We start from the raw sequence: 18,257 nt of genomic DNA, 5'->3' as shown, positions 1-18,257 counted from the left end.
TGGTGCCAGTAATTATCTGCTTTGGCTGCTATGTTTATGCCCTTCTAGCAGGAACTATCTAGAAAATGACACTTATTAACACCATATTTCATTTACAAGAAAATATTAGGGAAAAGGCTTTAAAATCAGGGGTAATGTTAGCTGGTTAGCTAAGTAGCTTAGCTTAGCCAACAACAACTCAGCCAGCACTGTTGATTATTTAACGTTAATAACTTATAGCTACTAATAATAGCAAAGGGCAACAAGCTAACATTACTGTTAATTACTTGTGGGTTATAGTTAAAACCACTGATGCCAAATTCACTTTCAATTTTGAAGTTCTAAGTTATTTACAAATTTACTCAAGTCATAATGTAGTGCTTTCTCGTTCTAGGAACCAAGTAGCCTTAACAGAGAGGGATGGTCACTGTATGTAGCAGGAAGAGTTAAATACGAATAAAAACATACAGAAAAGCGACTTGTTTTATATATGATATTATTAAGGCTAAGGCTAAAAAAAACTTACTGTGAAAATAGAAGTTAACAATATCTGAAGCCATCCAGTCTCAAATATTTGAATGGGCATGATGTCGCTGGTCACTGCTTTCAATTTTAGATTCCTGGGATGAAATATTTAGGCATAATACTGACACCAAAACTAAAGGAAATTATGGAAATTAATATAAACACAAGATGCGCATGGTATATATCTTCTTAGCTAACTATTGGCAAGAAAACAGCACATTTCCCAAAATGTCAAACTATTCCTTTAAGCCCAGAATAATAACCTTTTCTATGGTAGGTTGGCAGCTTGAAGCAGTTGGCTCATCCTGCTTTGTGAATAAAACAAGTTAAGCAGTCTGATGCTTTAATTTAGCTCATGAATGCAGTCAAGAAGAGAGGAAAAAAGAGCAAGAGAACAAGTGTGGCTCCATCAATCTCTGTCTGTCTCTGGACCTTGGGCAGATGGCTCTTTCTTAAACCAGCTTACACACACAGATGGAATACACAAACACTGTATGTGGTCAAGGGTAAAGAGGGTTGTACTACTATACATTTAATCAGTTCATGTCTCTCTTTGGTGCATTCATGTCGGACAACTGCTCCCTCTTTACAAGCCTAAGGACCAAATATCCTTGGATCCTTCAACCTTTAATCCCCACCAGTCTTTTCCACATTGACCTTGTTGTGCATGTTTTTAAATTCACATTATTATTAAATATGCGACCTACATTTACATGCAGAAAGAGAGAACAAATACAGTGTCGGTGCCCTTGAGGGCCTCAGTGTGAATGACATCAGTACTTATTTTTTATTTGTTTTTTTTGGGGTTGACATAGATCAGTGTGAGTACTTAAATCAATGGAGGTGAGTCTTGAGGAAAGTGATGACACAAAACATGTCTTTATCAGTCCAAAGGATGATTTATTTATTTATTTATTTATTTTTATTTCAGCTTGTGGATGATGGTGCTGGCCTGTGTTTGATGCATTTTACAGTTTCTTTGGTAAAAGTATTTCCAATTGAAGCCATTGACATTGAGGTCTGTGGATTAGTCAGAGTGACTGAAAAGACACGCTGCTGTAGAGTGTTTCGAATGTAATTTTCCAAAGCTTTGAGCACCACAAATGACATTCCTTTCAGCTCCATTGTATCGGGGTGGCAGCAAAACCTCAGAGAAAGATATCTGTGAAACCTTGGCACAATTAACCAGTGAGTTTGATGAACTAAAACTTTATTTTACACACCATTATTTGTAAGTACAGGCACAATTAAACAACAATACAGCAAAGACACCAGAAAAGATGCCTACAAGTATCAACCTATTGAAAATAGCAACTTGAGGACAGAATAGACCTATACATTTGAGCTATGCAAGATACAAAGGTGCTTATCATTACTTCTTTTTGGCTTCACAGATGTGTCAGTTTGGTTCAGTAATCAGACTAACTGAACAAATCAAACCATAGTTCAACTAATAGCATTACGTGAATAGCTTTATTAAAGGAACAGTTTGACATTTTTCACTTATTCACTTTCTCTCATATTTTTACAATAAATATGAAGCTACAGCCAGCAGTTAGCTTAGCTTAGCATAAAGACAGGAAACGTGTTGAAACAGCTAGCCTGGCTCTGTCGAAAGGAAACAAAATCCGCCTACCATGACTTCTAACGCTCACTTATTAACACACATTTCATTTGTTTTTGTAAATAAAAATAAAATAGTAGTGTGGCACATAACCTCCCATAAAACAGCTAATTGTAATTTTTAGACTTCAGTTTTTGAGCTTATTTTGCACATATTCCTGCTAAGCTAACTCGCTCTCCACCAGAAAGCAAATATGTGTATTTCCAAAAATGTCCAACAACTTCTTTAAATGATGCTGAGATTTGCTAATTTGTCACAATTTTTTCAGTCTGTGTAAATCAGGGCTTGGTCTTGGCTTCATGTCTGTTTCCACAGATCTGAGTGTTGGTGTACACATGTGTTGTCTTATCTCGGGGGGCGCTCAAGATTCTTTAGGACCATAAATTTAATTTTAGAGGAAATTGGTGCAACGTTGATCCCTAGTAATTCAGCTTGGTTGAAAAGGTCACGGCTCTGTCACATTGTTGTTGCATATAGTTCTGTTCTGGTGTTGATGTCTTGACTCTGTTAAGCCATAAACTTCTAGCACGAGTGGAGACACCTGGTCTCAGAATTTGGATTTAATATCGTGCCCTGGCAGAGTTCAGATCCTGGGCAGGGTGTGATTGGTCAATTGGTGATTTCACTCAGTGATCAAAGGACCTGAGGATCTGCTGCAGCACTCCAAAAAAGACAGTTTTAAAGTCGGGGATCAGAGTGGGGGATCTGTTTTCTTGATCAGGAACTCTGAGTGCTGTGGGAATGTACTCTGCTCTGACATTCAGGCCTACAGAAGTATGTCCTGAGCACTACTGTCCCAACTGAGATCCACTGCATGAAGCGCATTTTCTCCACAAAAATCATATCATCCGCTCGCCCTCTTGGATCAACCCTCCTCTGACACAACAGAGAAGTTGTTGATACTATCATGTTATCATGTATCATGTCATTCATGGGCTGGCTGCTTGTTAAACCTGCTTGTGTGTTGACTTTTTTAATAGCTTCACTGCTTCACTGAATAAATTACACACATCACACACATTTGGAAACACCCAACCTACTGTAAGCCTCATTATATTATAACAATCATCATCATCAGGAATCGCCTGATTACCTGACCTTGAAAAAATGATCTGTAGAAATCTGTTCTGTTTAATGCTGTGGGAGAGATGAGAGATGGTGACCTCAACTATAATTAATGTAAAATAGAAACAGAGCAGTAGGCTGTGGAATTGCAAATTTTGCAAATCTGAGCATTTTATGTATTTAGGTTACATGTCTGAATGTCTCTTTACAGGAGAGCTTAAGTGGTGTAATCAGAGCCAGGTATTTTTCTCAACTAGAAGCTATTTCATTCAAACGGTAAATAAAGTATACCGCTCCAGTGCATTTAATTTACAATGTGCTGCGTTCCAGAGACTGGAAAATCATGGTTAATGTATGTTTTGATGCTTCTATTCTTCCATACCATGAATAAAATTAATTCAAGAAACAGGGAAATATTATCTTAGCTCACTAGAGTGCTAATTTGGTAAAACTCTCATTTCTCAGAAATGAATTAATTTAAAGGCAAGTACATGCAAATCCACTGATGTGGATGCAACCTGGTGATTAATTAGAAACTTAATGGTTAATGTTATGATAAACCATTAAGGAATAAATCAAAGAACGTTTATATTGTGAACAAAAGTCACAAAGATCAATGCAGACTGGGAAGCTCCACATATAAATTATAGTCTTCACATTGTATATGGCCTGTCTAGTCAGGTAATAACTATACAGGGACAGATTTGGTGTAGTTATATAAATTATATTCATGGATTAGATTATTTATAAATGACTTTGATCACTAAAGAAACCAACAGATGAGGTACTGACACATTCAGAAAAGAAATCTATTATTTATTCAGAGTTCAGGATCAGCATCACGCATCATCATGGTGAAATAGTGAGAGGCATTCAGATGTTAACCCCCTTCAGTTCTAATGTATGTATGAAAGGTCAGAGGTCGAAGCCATCACGCGAGCATAACAGATTGCATATCTAGTGTGTGCTGGTGCCCTCTGGCTGCTTCCTCTAGCATCCCAGTAGAGGAGGATCTTTAAGACAATCCCTGAGTCACAGCGTGCCGGAGGGTTATGAGCAAAGAGTTCTTGCTGAAGTAAAGCAAACATCATCCCCTGCCAGCTTCTCCACAGCATATGAGATTCAAAATGTGCCACAAAAGATGGGGATAAAGCATACTGCCTCGCTGCTGTGTTAAAAACCCTTTGATATAAAAACTGAACAGCTCCTATACAATATGAGTACATTAGAGTAGGGACTGAAACTTATTTTCAGCTTGTATCTAAAACCTAAACACAGGCCTTTGTGTTTGTGTGTGTGTGTGTGTGTGTGTGTGTGTGTGTGTGTGTGTGTGTGTGTGTATTACTCAGATTAATGATGTCTTAAAGGGTATAACTGGGAAATGTTATCTCGCTCTGACAGTAAAAAGTCTTATTAAAATCACAAAACAACATTTCCCTCATGAGTTTCTAATTACAATGTCAACATTCTCCCAACTTTCTGAGCTGCTCACATTTCTTGTCACAACAAGACAATAGACACCGATGTCCTCTGTAGTCACATCTCTGCGTGTTGTCTGCACATGAGCCACTGTGCTGATTGTTCTGCTTTAACCTTGAACTACCTGGGAATCCTCCCCACCGTGCTCCGTCTATTTTCCCTTCTCACTACAAACAATCCTTTCAGATCAAGCAGCGCACCGAGCGGTGACCCGCTCTCCAAAAGCTCTCCTGGGACGTTAAACATGGTCGCCTGCTGGTGACTCAAGCTGGTTGACAGAGTGGAGGGGAGGGGGGCTGACACAGAAAGTATTTAGAGACATGAGTCTGTTGCCTGCATGTGCACTCTGTCTTCTGCCCTTCCCCTTCCTTTATCTTCTCTAAGTGTTATCCCCTGGGGAGCCCTGCTGCCTCCTCCTGCTTCACATCTTACAACTACCTTTGAAATACAAGTCTTTTCAGGGGAAACGGCCTATTTTGTTCTGTTTTGTGGTGACATTTTTATGACTGTGCAGATCTCGGGGGAAAAGCAGGTTTGGCTCAGTGTATTGTGCCAAAACTTTCTATTAGAAGTGGGCTTTCATATCACAGATGAGAACCAAAGACTCTCTTGGTCTCTCTCTCTCTCTCTGTTACTCTCTGTAACTATACACTCTTTCTCTGCTTGTCATCTCCACTCTGACCGTGTTGGTTTAGTCTCATTTCTCTCCATTTTCCTGCAAGCTGTGTGCTACTGTGGCTGGCTTTATAAAGCATGCATCACATACAAACTCATACACACACACATCACTCCAGTGGGACTCTGCTTCCATCTGACAACAACTTAAACAACGTCTGGTCACCATCTGTAAATGGTTTTAAGTCAGCCTGAGGCTCTGACTTAAAAACATGAAAAATTGCACTTCTGTTATAAACATCTAATTCAATATTTGGTGATAAAACATGAGGAGAGACATGAAGAGCAGCTCATTTCTTGCCAGTACAAAGAAACCTGATTAAACAGATAATGGGTTTTATCAGTGATTCTTTCCTCATTCGACTGGACTTTTTTCTGTGTTTTTCTTGTGTGCAAGTGCATAGATTAATCCTGTTGACCTCTGTATGAATCACATCACAGGTTTAAAAGCTGTCTGCTTCTTGGCACAGCCAGTCAGTGAGACTGAAGCACCCAGGGGGCTCACACTGTCTGCAGCCTCTTTGCCAGTACTATCCAAACACCATCTGGGTCTGTTTGTATACTTCACATTACATAGCTCCCTCCTGTGGCACTTTACCACAAAAGTTTTATCATGATACTCTTGAATAAAGTTTGCGTTCATATCTTCAAAGATTCATGTAATGTTGTCTGCTCTGAGGACAAACTCAGAGATGTACTGTCACTGCAGTGCTCCCAGATATCAGCGGCTTTGTTTACATGTACAACTAATTCTATTACTAGTTCACTTAATCAAGTAATGTGGGTTTTTTTTATAACTTTCATAACTTGATTAAAATGTTTGGAGTTTTTTTGTTTGTGGGTCATCATCCTGCCATTAGACATGATCATTGTGGTGGAACTGATGTATTAGCGTTCACTACTAGGTGACAGAATCCATAAACAATTCAAATGCTAAAGGTGCATAAAAACCTTAAATTAAAACAGATTATAAATGAAGTCTGGCCTTGATGACTCATAAATTGGGTGGCTCAGCTGGTAGAGCAGGTCCTTCATTCACTGCAGGGTTGGTGGTTCGATCAAAGGCTCCTCCTGTCTATATGAACCCCAAATTAGAGCTGCAATGATTAATTGATTAAATAATTTAGTTGATCGACAGAATTTTTTTTTTTTTCAAACAAAAATACAAAAGACTCCCTTGTTCTAGCTTCTCAAATGTGAGGATTTGTAGCTTTTCTTTGTCATATGAAATAGTAAACCTGAAAACCTTTGGGGTTTGGACTGTTGGTCAGTCAAAACAAGCAGTTTGAGGGTGTCAGATTGGGCTTTTTAAAATTGTGCAGACATTTCTTAATATTTTCAGATATTATAAACCAGACAGTTAACTAATTCATCAAGAAAATGATCAGCAGAAAATAATTGGTATTTGTAGCACTACCCCAAACTGTTCCTGATGGCCAGGCCAATTCCTCACTAAGCTGTTGGTGCGTGTTTTAAATGAATGAGAGACAAACTGTAAGGCACTTTGGTATGTAAGTCCAGATATATAAGTCCATTTACCATTTAAATGGCATCAGAAGTGCTTTAGAAGTATAGCTAGAATGACTGACAGTAACTGTTATGTCTGTGCACATTAAGGACTGTATATGAGTGACTAAAATGTACTTTGTGTTTTAGTGACTGGACCTGAATTCAAGTGTATCTGAGTTGGGGTAGGACATTGCCTGGATGCATCATCTTCTAGTGTTGATTTTAATGCTGATAATAAACGTCATGTCTTGGTTTCAGTCAACAATGTTTCATTTAATGAAGAGTCTAATAATGCTCAAATCTGCTTTAGCTATAGTTCTTGCAGTGGGGAACAGAAACAAGGCCCTGCAGGATCTCTACAATTCATGAGTCACAGGGGTAATTTTTGATATTCTCTAGTTTCACATCAGAAGATGTAATGAAGATACAATACACACAGATTTAATGCCATTTGATGTGTTTCAGGATTACACGTTAGAGGGTGAATTTAGGACATCAACAGATGGTTTCTCTCACACTGGTGGGGTTGTGGAAAGGTCCACCTATAGTGCGATAAATTGTCTTTCAGCAGTTCATCAAAATGTACTTAATTTTTAGAAACTTCCTCAATTCATTTCACATAGTTTAGATCATTATATTTGAGAAGAAGGATACCTGATGCCTTTATTTGATATAATTGATTACTCAGCTCATTACTGAGATACAATAATGTCGTCTAATGTAACCATTCATCATTGTTGTGCTCAACAGATCGCATCACAGAGACAGAGGCAGATGCTGCAGGGAGCCAAAAAAAAGGTCCTGTTAATGTATGCAAATCAGACTTAGTATCCATTGCATTTCCATAAACATAATACTGATACTTTTTTCTTGTAAGTTTCTGCTTCTTAGACAGTTTTTCCCTGCTTTGCTCTGGAATATGACCCCATACATATATGACACATCAGTCCACAGCACATTCTCAATAAAGCCACACTACAGTGCTAAATGATGACTTTGTTTTTCCTTATAGGTATTCCAACGTAGACATGCACCCAAAGGAAGCCTGAGATAACTATGCAGGGTTTATTAGGTCCAGAGGGGAAATCCGTGCCTATTTTATAAGGCTTGTGTTGCATTCGCTTCCAGCCTCCCAACTTCTCTTTGGGTAAATGAGTGTCAATTGAACACACAAGAAAACTCATTTTATAATTTAAAAAAATCCAATTTTCAGGATACTTACTGATCTTGTTTGATTTCTTTCTGATGTTCTTACAGAGGTGCAGTGTCTAAATGAAACTCAAATATTTGCTCAAAGTTGTGCACGAGATGGGACTTGAGCTGCACAGCACAGCAATGTGTAGGAGACGACCCCTTCACCCTGCAGGATGCCCTAACCCACTACCACTAGATGCTTCTGATGTCACATGCGACATCAGACAGTACTGCTCCTCTAAGACAAATAAAAAATGTTCCCATGCACAGATCAAGGACCCAGGATTACAACCGCCTGAATAGAATATGACAGCCAGTCAGCAAAATGACATCAACTGGGAAGAAGCAGAACATACAGTTAAATAACTAAGTCCCTCTGGTGGCTGATCACAAACATTGACTCCATGAGCCTGAGTTTGAGTTCAGCTCAGTTGGAAAGAGGTTTGACAGAGCAGATATCCTGCTTTCTAAAAGAGAAAGTATCAAATTGGACTCAATTCATCACATTTCTTTAATGTCTGAACTTTCTGTATCTCATGTAAGTTTCAGTGTATTCACTTTTGTTATCATGCAGGTAATATTAACGTATTCTCCAAATGTTAATATGAAAGTGGTTTATAAAATAAATTAAAACAGAATTTGACCAACAGTTTCAAAAAATACTTGTGTCTTTTGAGAAGTTGAATTACGTTGAATAGTTTGAGCTTTTATCAGTGTCAGACAGGTCATTGAATGGTGCTTTAGTAAAAAGTGGTTGGTGACATGTACAGAGCCTTTTGTATGACAAGTTAAGTCAACAGTCAACACTCTTAAAGGTCTTACGATGAGATGACACATCTGTTTTATCATCACAAATACCCTCCCAAAGTTTAAAAGGTTACTTTTATCTCAGTGATGTTTGACATTGTTTTAAACCAGCTGTCTCTATGACAGTGGTCATGTTTAAACTAACTGGACACATCACACGTGTTCACATGTTTGAGAATCTGCTGATTCCTGCTGTGGGTGAGTGGTCCTGCTGTCCTGAATAAACCAAAGTAATATCTTTCCCACTGTGAGCAATAATAAATCTTCTGTAATACCTCAATAGCAATTTTAACAGAACTCCTTGCTGCTTGGTTACAATACAAAGCGGCAGCTGTAGCCTGGGGCCTTAATGTATTTAAAAGGTTTTCTGTAAGGTTTTCTATTTATTTCACAGGCCTGTAATTTCTTAATAATTTATTGGAGTGTTTCCTGGAAAAATACAATGTAATATGGAAAGAAAAAAAGAAATTTCCTTGAAAGACATTTTCCTCGAAAGAAAAGCTTTATTTAAACCTAAGTAAATATTCATTACTCATGTATTATTGAAATGCAGCTGACCTGCTGTGTACTAACTAAAATTCTCATGAGGTTACAGCAGACATTACTTGGAAGGCTACAGCACCAACTCAATACTGTATTTTAGTTCTTTACAGGAAACTTTATGGATTTGTTTAAAAAAAAAAAAAAGCAGTACCAGATTTCTGACCATGTAAACTGTAACTGTTAAAACTAGATGTTTTAACAGTTACAGTTCACATGTTCCCACCTAAAACAGTCATCATATTAACCGAGAGCAGGAATAGTAATCCTCCCAGTGGGTAATGTGTAGCCAGTGAAGTCAGTGTTAATCACAAATATTAGATTTGGTGTGATCATCTGGGTCCTGTGATTATGTCGGAGGATGATGTCTCAGTGTTTCTGTTTGCCACTAAAGCTCCTTTGGGATCTTATGAGGTTATTGCAATGGCGCCATTGTTTTCATACTCTTCATATCATTGAAAGAGTTGTTGTTCCAGTGGGAACACCGTCATCTCTTTCAGTCTGGAAAATGAGACCTCCATGAGGACAAAAATTCTCTATGTGAGCATACAGTTGTTCTGGAGGTTTATTAAACATGAAACATACCATTAGAGCACTTTTATTAAAGGTATTTAGAGACACAATACATGGACACACATCAAAAGGGAAATGCACAAAAATAAAAAACATAACATGGGGATTTAAATCGTGTTAATCATTTAATCATAAAGGGATATATAAAATAGAATTATGATCATCTGGCTGACCTGGCAGCTATATGACAACTGCACAGATTGCCAACATCATTTAGAACAAATGATAAACATACAAAATCATAATAAACTTATTATAATAATTACTGAACAGCTAAAATGAAAAGATTTGCTCACATATTGCACAAGTTGCATGTAAACACTGAAATACTCAAAAAGGTAATATTTACTAGAAATTAATAAACGTTTGATAATATCAATTGGTACCAAGTTCTGTAACTTCCATGAGGAAATTTGCCTTTCGAGAGTGAGTAAATACAGATTTAAAACAAATTTGTTCACAAAATTAAAATGAAAGATTAATTTCTATAAAGTGAAAACACTGTCAAACAAACATTGAACAGCTGTACAATATAGAGGATTTTCTTTGTGGAAACTGTACCCATTATTTAACCCATTTATTTGAAACTGAAAGTGCTAAAGTAAAAAAAAACATTCAGTTATTACATCTTGAAATGGGAATATCTCAGAATGGAACAAGAGGTCATTTTACTTATTTTAATGTGGCAACTTGTGCCAGCATTTTTTGACGTTAATTGCTGCAAGTTCAGTTTTAGTGTTGTGATCTGAAGTGGCACTTTGCAAGACAAAAAGAATATCCATTAATATTCAGAAAAGCCAGTCCAGCTAGTACAGTATGTCCACTGTGTACAGGATTTCACCAGTTTACATCTTTTCAGCAACATCCTGATGTTTTTTTCTGTCGGGGCTCTTTGTAACACCACAACTTCCTTTCTTGTGTCAATTTTTTGACTAAACAGCCTGACAACAACACAACAACAACAACAGTCAGTGGATGGCAAGTAACATTACAGCCCTACTAAAAGACATGCTTGAAAAAATAATATGTGTGTGACAAACAGACACAAGACAAAGGAAATATCAGTGAAGAATGTGAAATGTGTTTCCTGGCCACAATTTCCAAAGACTGAACCACATTTTCACCTGTGGCAGAGCTGCACTTCACAAAGTCAAAGTTGTACTCCTGTCGAAATCAAACAGCTGCCCTCAGTGAAGGTCTTTGACCATCATAATTATTTAATTATTTTCTGGTGTCCTGATCATGAGTGGAAGTAATACAACAGATCCATACCGTAGCAAGAATCTCCCCTTCCTGAGTTGCGACTTGATGTTCTGCATGATCACTTTTATTCCCAAGAGCCCAACAGCCCCTTCCTGCAAAACATGAATTACTTTAATTATTGTAACTTTTCAGAAAGGGTCAAATGTGACTAGAGCTGCAATGATTAGTTGATTAATCAATTAGTCAATCAACAGAAAATGAATCACCAACTATTTAATGTTTTAAATTAAAAAAATAATGGCAAAGTTCTCTGGTTCCAGCCTCTCAAATGGATCTAATATAATACGAGTGAATATTGTATGGCTTCTTTAGTCTTCTACGATAGTAAACTTTGGATATCTTATTTGACTTTTGGCTGGAACAAAACAAGACATTTGAGGACATCACCTTGGGCTTTGGGAAACAGTGATCAACATTTTTCACCATTTTCTGACATTTTGTCAACCAAACGAGTAACTGATTATTCGTGAAAATAATCAACAGATTAATCAATCATGAAAATAATTGTTAGTTGCAGCCATAAATGTGACATTGAGGTCATACTCTAAATCCTAATTCACAAAAGTTCTATTTTGTTTGTTTAGCCCGTCAGTAAGTGTTGACTGAAAATTATAATTTCAATATCAGTATTATTTTGCAAAGTATTGTTTAAGTATGAAGGCTGGGGCCTTTCTGTGTGGAGTTTGCATGTCCTCATGCCTGCATGGGTTCTCTCCGGGTACTCCGGCTTCCTCCCACAGACCAAAAAACATGCAGGTTAGGATAAATGGTGACTCTAAATTGCCCATAGGTGTGAATGTGAGTGTGAATGGTTGTCTGTCTCTACACTATATGTTAGTCCTGTGATTGACTGGCGACCTGTCCAGGTTGTACCCACCTCTCAACCAGTGTCCAGCTGAGATTGGCTCCATCTCACTGTGACCGTCTAGAGGATAAGTAGTAAAGAAAATGGATGGATGGATTGAGTCATATTTGACATTGTTAAAATATAGAGTAAATATTACTCATAGCTACTGTACATGCTGCTGTTTAAATACACAATTCAATGTTATGTTGTTTTTAGTTTTGATTATATGTATTTTGTGCTCTTGAAGGCTGATTTGTATGTAAAGAGCAACACTAGTTTAAAACTTACCCAACCCATTATTAGGGGTGGGTTTCTTCTTTTTGGGTAGCAGTACTGTAAAGTACTGACAGTTGGCAACAAATGCCTGGTCAGATTTTTAATTTTATTACATATATTTTTACCTTGTTTACTTATTCTGTGATTAAATATCTACTAATATAAATAATAATTTTGCAATTTTCAGTTTAGTATGTAGCAAAGTTCTTTTACAGCTGCTTTGTGTTAAGACATACCGACAATTTAACACTGATACATTTGATAAAGTTGGCTTTAGATTTTTGATTTTAAAAAAAGTAGGTGGTTTTGTAGATACACATTTTTATATCTATATATGTGATATTGAAAAGTGTGGTTTTGGCATCAGTACCAAAACTTGGGTATTATAAAAGCAATGGTATAGAAACATTTTCAAACAATACTCTACCCTGCCAATCACATCAAAATGAGAAGGACTTTCTGCTCCAGAGTACTAGAGCAGCTCTGTTGTCAATCAACATGAGTGTGACCTGATTTAATGAGATTTATGCACTGTGCATTAGAATACTTAATGCTGTGATTTGCATGTCAGTTAGCGCCAGCCCACTCTGGTAAATGCATATGCAAACAAACGCACATAGTCTGCCATATACTAAACATGCGGCTGCATGTGTCACAGAAACTTGTGAGTATTGGTCGTCTTGTGCTGTTCCCATAGTTCCCCTCTTTAAAAAGAAAATAATGTGCTGTTTTAGAGAATTGTTGACACTTGACACGGACTTCATTTGCTTCTTTGAATAGGTGCTATGATATAGGTTTCACAATAACAACGAAGGAGCAGGATGAAACAAGTGTTTAGTGTTAAGAGCAGATTGTGTTATTACTTCACCATATGTCGTTTAGCTTAGACACTGCGGCAACATACTGTATATGTCTTTTGCACCTTATAGCTGATGTGACAGCTCATCCACACATGTATTTCACCACAGATGGACATCATCTATCTTTCATAAATGTGTTCCCATGCTACATGCTGCTCGCATCCTGACATTTCAGTCCAACAAAGCATAACACATTTTCACAATTTCAGAAAATTACTTAATTTCATTCTGACTTCACTCAGCAAATGTTGGAAGTAATTTTAGGACATGAAAAAAGAAGGAACAAATACAGAAAAAATCAGTGAGCATCAGAAGTAATGGTTCCTTGTTACTGTGAATCTTTGTCAACAAAATCATGAACAGGAGAAAACATTATGCACTGAGAATTGTTCTCCTCCCCACTCTTATATGAAAACAGAAGTACCACTCGCTCTTCAGAGGATATTATTGAGCTTACTCATGCACAAAGCTTTATTCCTCAGAAGCATATTAATTGGGGCATTTGCATAACTGGAGAAATTAGTTGTTAGTAATACAAGAATAGCTTAGAGATACCATTATGCGTTATTTTATCAGTCTCCTTTGACAGTGAAGCATATCGTTCTGTTAACATGATCAGTCCTGTGGCGATGCCTGCGAAAGCCTTCCAACTCAAGCATAACGTTTGATTATTCTACTGTTCCCCCAATCACATGTAGTAATAATTCAAAGGAGAAAAATCAATTCAGTGTAGCTCATTATTTCGATCTGTATTAATCAAAAAGTAAGCTCTCTAAATAAATGATGCTTTCCAAATTTCCTGGCAAGTATTTCTGCTGGCACCCTGCTGAGCATTTTGTCGACTGAGCCAACATGAAACCAATGAAACCAAATGGGAAAAGCATTGTTTTGTGGATGTAGGATAGGATGACTTTATAAGTGGTTTGCAGGATACTTTATGTATTTATGTGGTGTTTCTTGGTGTCATCAGTTGCCTGTATGTATTATTTAAACTGCAGCCTGCTTGGGGTAAAGTCAGCAGAAAAATGGCAGGTGGTCATACTGGATCCACGCTGCATTACCAATATTTTCATCCATCATCCAGGGTCAAAACGTGGACGCTGAGGGTGATCTGGGTGAGTTGGTGAGTGTTCTGAGTATTTTCTCTAGGAGTTCCAGTATTTGTATTATTTTTTTTTAATTTTCAGTCTCTTTGCCTACTTTTAAAGGATCAGTGTGTAGGATTTAGTGGCATCTAGCGGTGAGGTTGCAAATTGCAACCAGCTGAATACCCCTCACCCCTCACATACCAGAGTAAAATCCAGGTAACTACTATTCCTATCTTGTATGAGCTCCACCCTCTAACGGGCTTTGCTATTTCTTAAAACCTAAGGTGCAGGCCACCAAGGATGAGACATACTCCTAGCTGGGCCCAAACCAACACTAGTCCGTAACCAGCCATAACAAAGAAACCACAGCAGTCCAGTGGCTGAGCACCGCCTGCCTGAGGGTCTCACACCGACTGCAACAATGCCAGCAAAACTGGACATTATCAAAAAATACCTGTCTGCTCCAGGCGAGGTCCCCGCAGATGCTGCACCAAGCACTGAATGAGACACAGAATCAGCAGTCATATCCCTGAGATTTGACTGCACAAAGGTAGAGGTGGAAGACCAGGAGGCGGCAAGGCAGATGTCCTCCACTAAGACACCCCTGAAAAGTGCCATCGAGGACGTGATGCCCCTACTGGAATGTGCGCTCAGGCCCACTGGAGGGGCACATTCCACTGCCTGATAACTCCCGCAGATCGCATCACAGGTCCAGTGAGCAAGCCATTGCACATTACAGAGGGGCCCTATGGGCCCAACCCGCCGTGACAAATGAACAGCCAGTCGGACTTCCTGAAAGCTGCCATGTGCTCCAGATAACAGCAGAGCACTGAGGCTGGGTTCGTGGTGGGGAGGCGGGTGGGTGCTCGCGCTGGCTGTGGACCTGTCTGGCAAGGGGGAGGCTGCTAGGGATGGAGGTGAGAGCCCAACACCTTCCATGTTGCTTCCAGCTGGTCGATCATAGCCTGGATGTCCAGGCCAAAGAGCTAGTCCGTGGAGAGAGGAGCAATCAGGAGGAGGCACTGCTCCTTCACCTTCAGGGAGGACAGGCCCAGCCAGAGGTGCCTGTGTCTGACCTGAGTGGCGCACATGGAGCAGCCACTGTTGATGGCGATGGCCTGGGACATCCAGACGAAAGTGGCCGCCGTCATCTGGACCTTATTGATTTCCACTGCTGAGCAGTCTTCCAGTGGGTGAGGCGGTCCAGAGATCCTGCCAGGAAGGCCATATTATTAGCCAGTGCCACTCCCTGGGTGGCACTCCCAGCCACCTCCCAGCACCTGTGGTGAAATCATTGTCCCACTCCCAGCCCTCAACAGTGGAATATGGCCCTTAAGCGGGCTTAGCATTCATATGGGAGACAACGACATGAGGAAGAGGCCTCTCGTGAGGCTGGCGGCAGTCTTGGCCAGCAGCTGGGGAGGCAGCAGAACCGCCATCCTCTCGGTGGCCGAGTCAAACAAGCCAGGCAGGTCGTCTACAGATGGCGGTGGGCTGCCAGTGCATCATCATCTTTGAGGAGGGAAGCGGGGTCACTTCTAGGGATGTGCAGAGGGCCCAGTATTTATATTTGTATCTGTATTTGTGGAGGCAGCAAAATTATTTGTATTTGTATTTGTATTCGAATAAAAGTGGAAAGAGGCTTAAAAATCCTGTTTTTGTATTTATTACACTTTTAATTTTAGAAAATTAAAGTGTCACAATAAGTGTTCATGAATAAATTACCTTACAGAGGAGGTCCCCACACCAGGTCTTGAACTGGAGTCTCTCAGATCATAGACAACTGCACTGACTACTGAGCTTAAACTTTACTCATCGACTCATTGCAGACAGACCTCTACCTATTTATACACCAATAACACAGAGACAGCACACCATGTAACATATAGTAGAACTTCAAAGATGATTCTTGCTTTGCACTTTTCATTATTACCTATTTTTTACAACCTAACTTTGTATAAAGGAGAAGGGGAATAACAGGTTATGGAGAGTCCCTTGGGACTTACCCCTGATAGATGTAACAGCAGAGCAGAGGAGAGAGACTGACATAACGATGTAACTGACCTGCAAACTGGTATTTGACATGTTTTTTTTCTTCCTAAAAACAAATAATTTTTAAAATATTTGTATGAAACAAATATTCATATAAAACCCTCTATTTGTGCTTTGCCAAATAATGTATTTGTATTCGGGCACACCCCTAGTCACCCCTAGTTTTGTTTTCAGGAAGTTTTCCTGAAAATAAATACAGAATGAAATCTGGTGCTATTTATAGGTACAATAGAGACAAAGTTCAGAGACAGTTTTTTAAGCCAGTTTGGTGGTGTTGAGTTTATAAATTGTTCCTGATAACAGAGGAATTTAATAACACACACAAATTCATGAACAGCTAATTAAGTAAATTATATACTATATGAAATGAAAGAAAACATGAAAAAGGTTGAGATGTTTGGGGATGGACTAATGCATGACCTCAGTATTTAAAAAGAAATCCTGGCTACAGCTCTGCTATCATCCAATCTCAGTCTTCTTATATGATAAGCATATAAGCATATAGGTAAGCGTATAGATAAGCATATAATTTAACATATATGGAGAATAACATTTCCAATAATTAAAAAATAATTCATTAATATTTACTTGACTCTAAATTGAGCAGCAGTTGATTTCCAGAAGACATTCATCTAGAAATCACTACATCAACACAATTAACTAAATTCTAACTGTCTCACAGACCTTTGTCTCTGTTTCCCTGTCGCATCACCTTACATAGTTCTTTATAGGAAACTGACTGGGAAATTATTGGGATATTATAGACATGCAAAATAAAACATGGAGTGTTCTTCTAGAGACTGAAATTCATCAGATTGTATTTACCTTTAAGCGGGAGGTCAAGTGTTAGAAAAATATAAATCAATGTTTTCTTTGAACTGAAGCTTAACCCAGCTTGACTTCCTGTCATGTGAACATGACCCTGAGCTCACATACATACTCTTCATTATCCATATTAAGATTAAGTCTGTCTATAAAAGACTTCAGATATAGCCCTGTGACCTTTGACCTATCCAGAAATCTGAAACATTTGTCTTCAGTATTTATGGACGTTAATGTGATACGTTAATTCTGTTCATGTTAAAAATGATAATGAGAATCGTGTGTGAGTAATAGTGCAGGCCGTATGTCTGAGTGAGCTCAGGCTTAAGGTTTACATGACAGAGAAGATCCTCTAGTGGTGAAGTGAGGATGTGAGGGGACGGATGTAAACCCTCTGAGGTTAGATTTCATAATTTCATAACATAATGATCAGAAAGGAGCAGAAGTCAGAGGCAGAAGTTTTCCAGATTTGCCATTATTCACTCACAAGCCTGGAAGAAACAACTTTGTTGATATACTTTGACAAATAATATCAACATAAATTAAACATGAACAATATTATGAAGAGTAAAAAACATTCTGATCAGGACGTTTTATTTAAAATCTGTAAATCAGTCAGTCTAAACTAATTTCATCTAGGGAGGAACAGAGAAAGGCAGCAGAAGTGTGTTAATTTAACCCAAATTTAACAGTTGTTCTTGCTCTTAACACATAATGCTAAGATACTACTTTTTAATTTTGGCTTTATTATAACCAAAATTTTAGGTATAGTGTATCAGTATGACTTGAAATTGTACCTTTTTCCGATTTCTCTGCATGTGGCTGCAAACAGTATCTCATCATAGTGTTGATGGTAAAAAATAAAGAAAAAGATGCAGATACTGCTCACAAACTTCTCAACAGTTTGTTGACCTCGACTCTGCCTGCTGTCGTACTGTTGTGAGAGATTTGACATTTTGAACTGCAGAATAGAAGCTGAGAGAGAATTTTGCATTATGAAAATCCATAATAATATAACAATTAGATTGTCACACCTACAAAGAGGATATAAGATCATGACTTTGCTTCACACCTCACCT

At 38.4% G+C, this 18,257-nt stretch overlaps 2 long non-coding RNA genes across 2 annotated transcripts; one reads left to right on the top strand and one right to left on the bottom strand.

The window, feature by feature from the left end:
* The first annotated feature begins 7,633 nt into the window (after window positions 1–7,633).
* Window positions 7,634–8,525, top strand: LOC121898050. The gene is made up of 3 exons (XR_006096342.1): window positions 7,634–7,665; window positions 7,869–8,003; window positions 8,114–8,525. It is a non-coding gene; the product is annotated as an uncharacterized LOC121898050 (long non-coding RNA).
* A 1,507-nt stretch (window positions 8,526–10,032) lies between these two features.
* LOC121897988 lies at window positions 10,033–12,169 on the bottom strand. The gene is made up of 3 exons (XR_006096319.1): window positions 12,111–12,169; window positions 11,243–11,325; window positions 10,033–10,911 (listed from the first exon to the last, which is right to left on the bottom strand). It is a non-coding gene; the product is annotated as an uncharacterized LOC121897988 (long non-coding RNA).
* Window positions 12,170–18,257: the final 6,088 nt, after the last annotated feature.

Source organism: Thunnus maccoyii, chromosome 5 (assembly GCF_910596095.1).
Source record: "Thunnus maccoyii chromosome 5, fThuMac1.1, whole genome shotgun sequence".
Lineage (NCBI taxonomy): Eukaryota > Metazoa > Chordata > Actinopteri > Scombriformes > Scombridae > Thunnus > Thunnus maccoyii.
The sequence above is the reverse complement of the archived record's forward strand: the minus strand, read 5'-3'. Positions and strand labels throughout refer to the sequence as shown.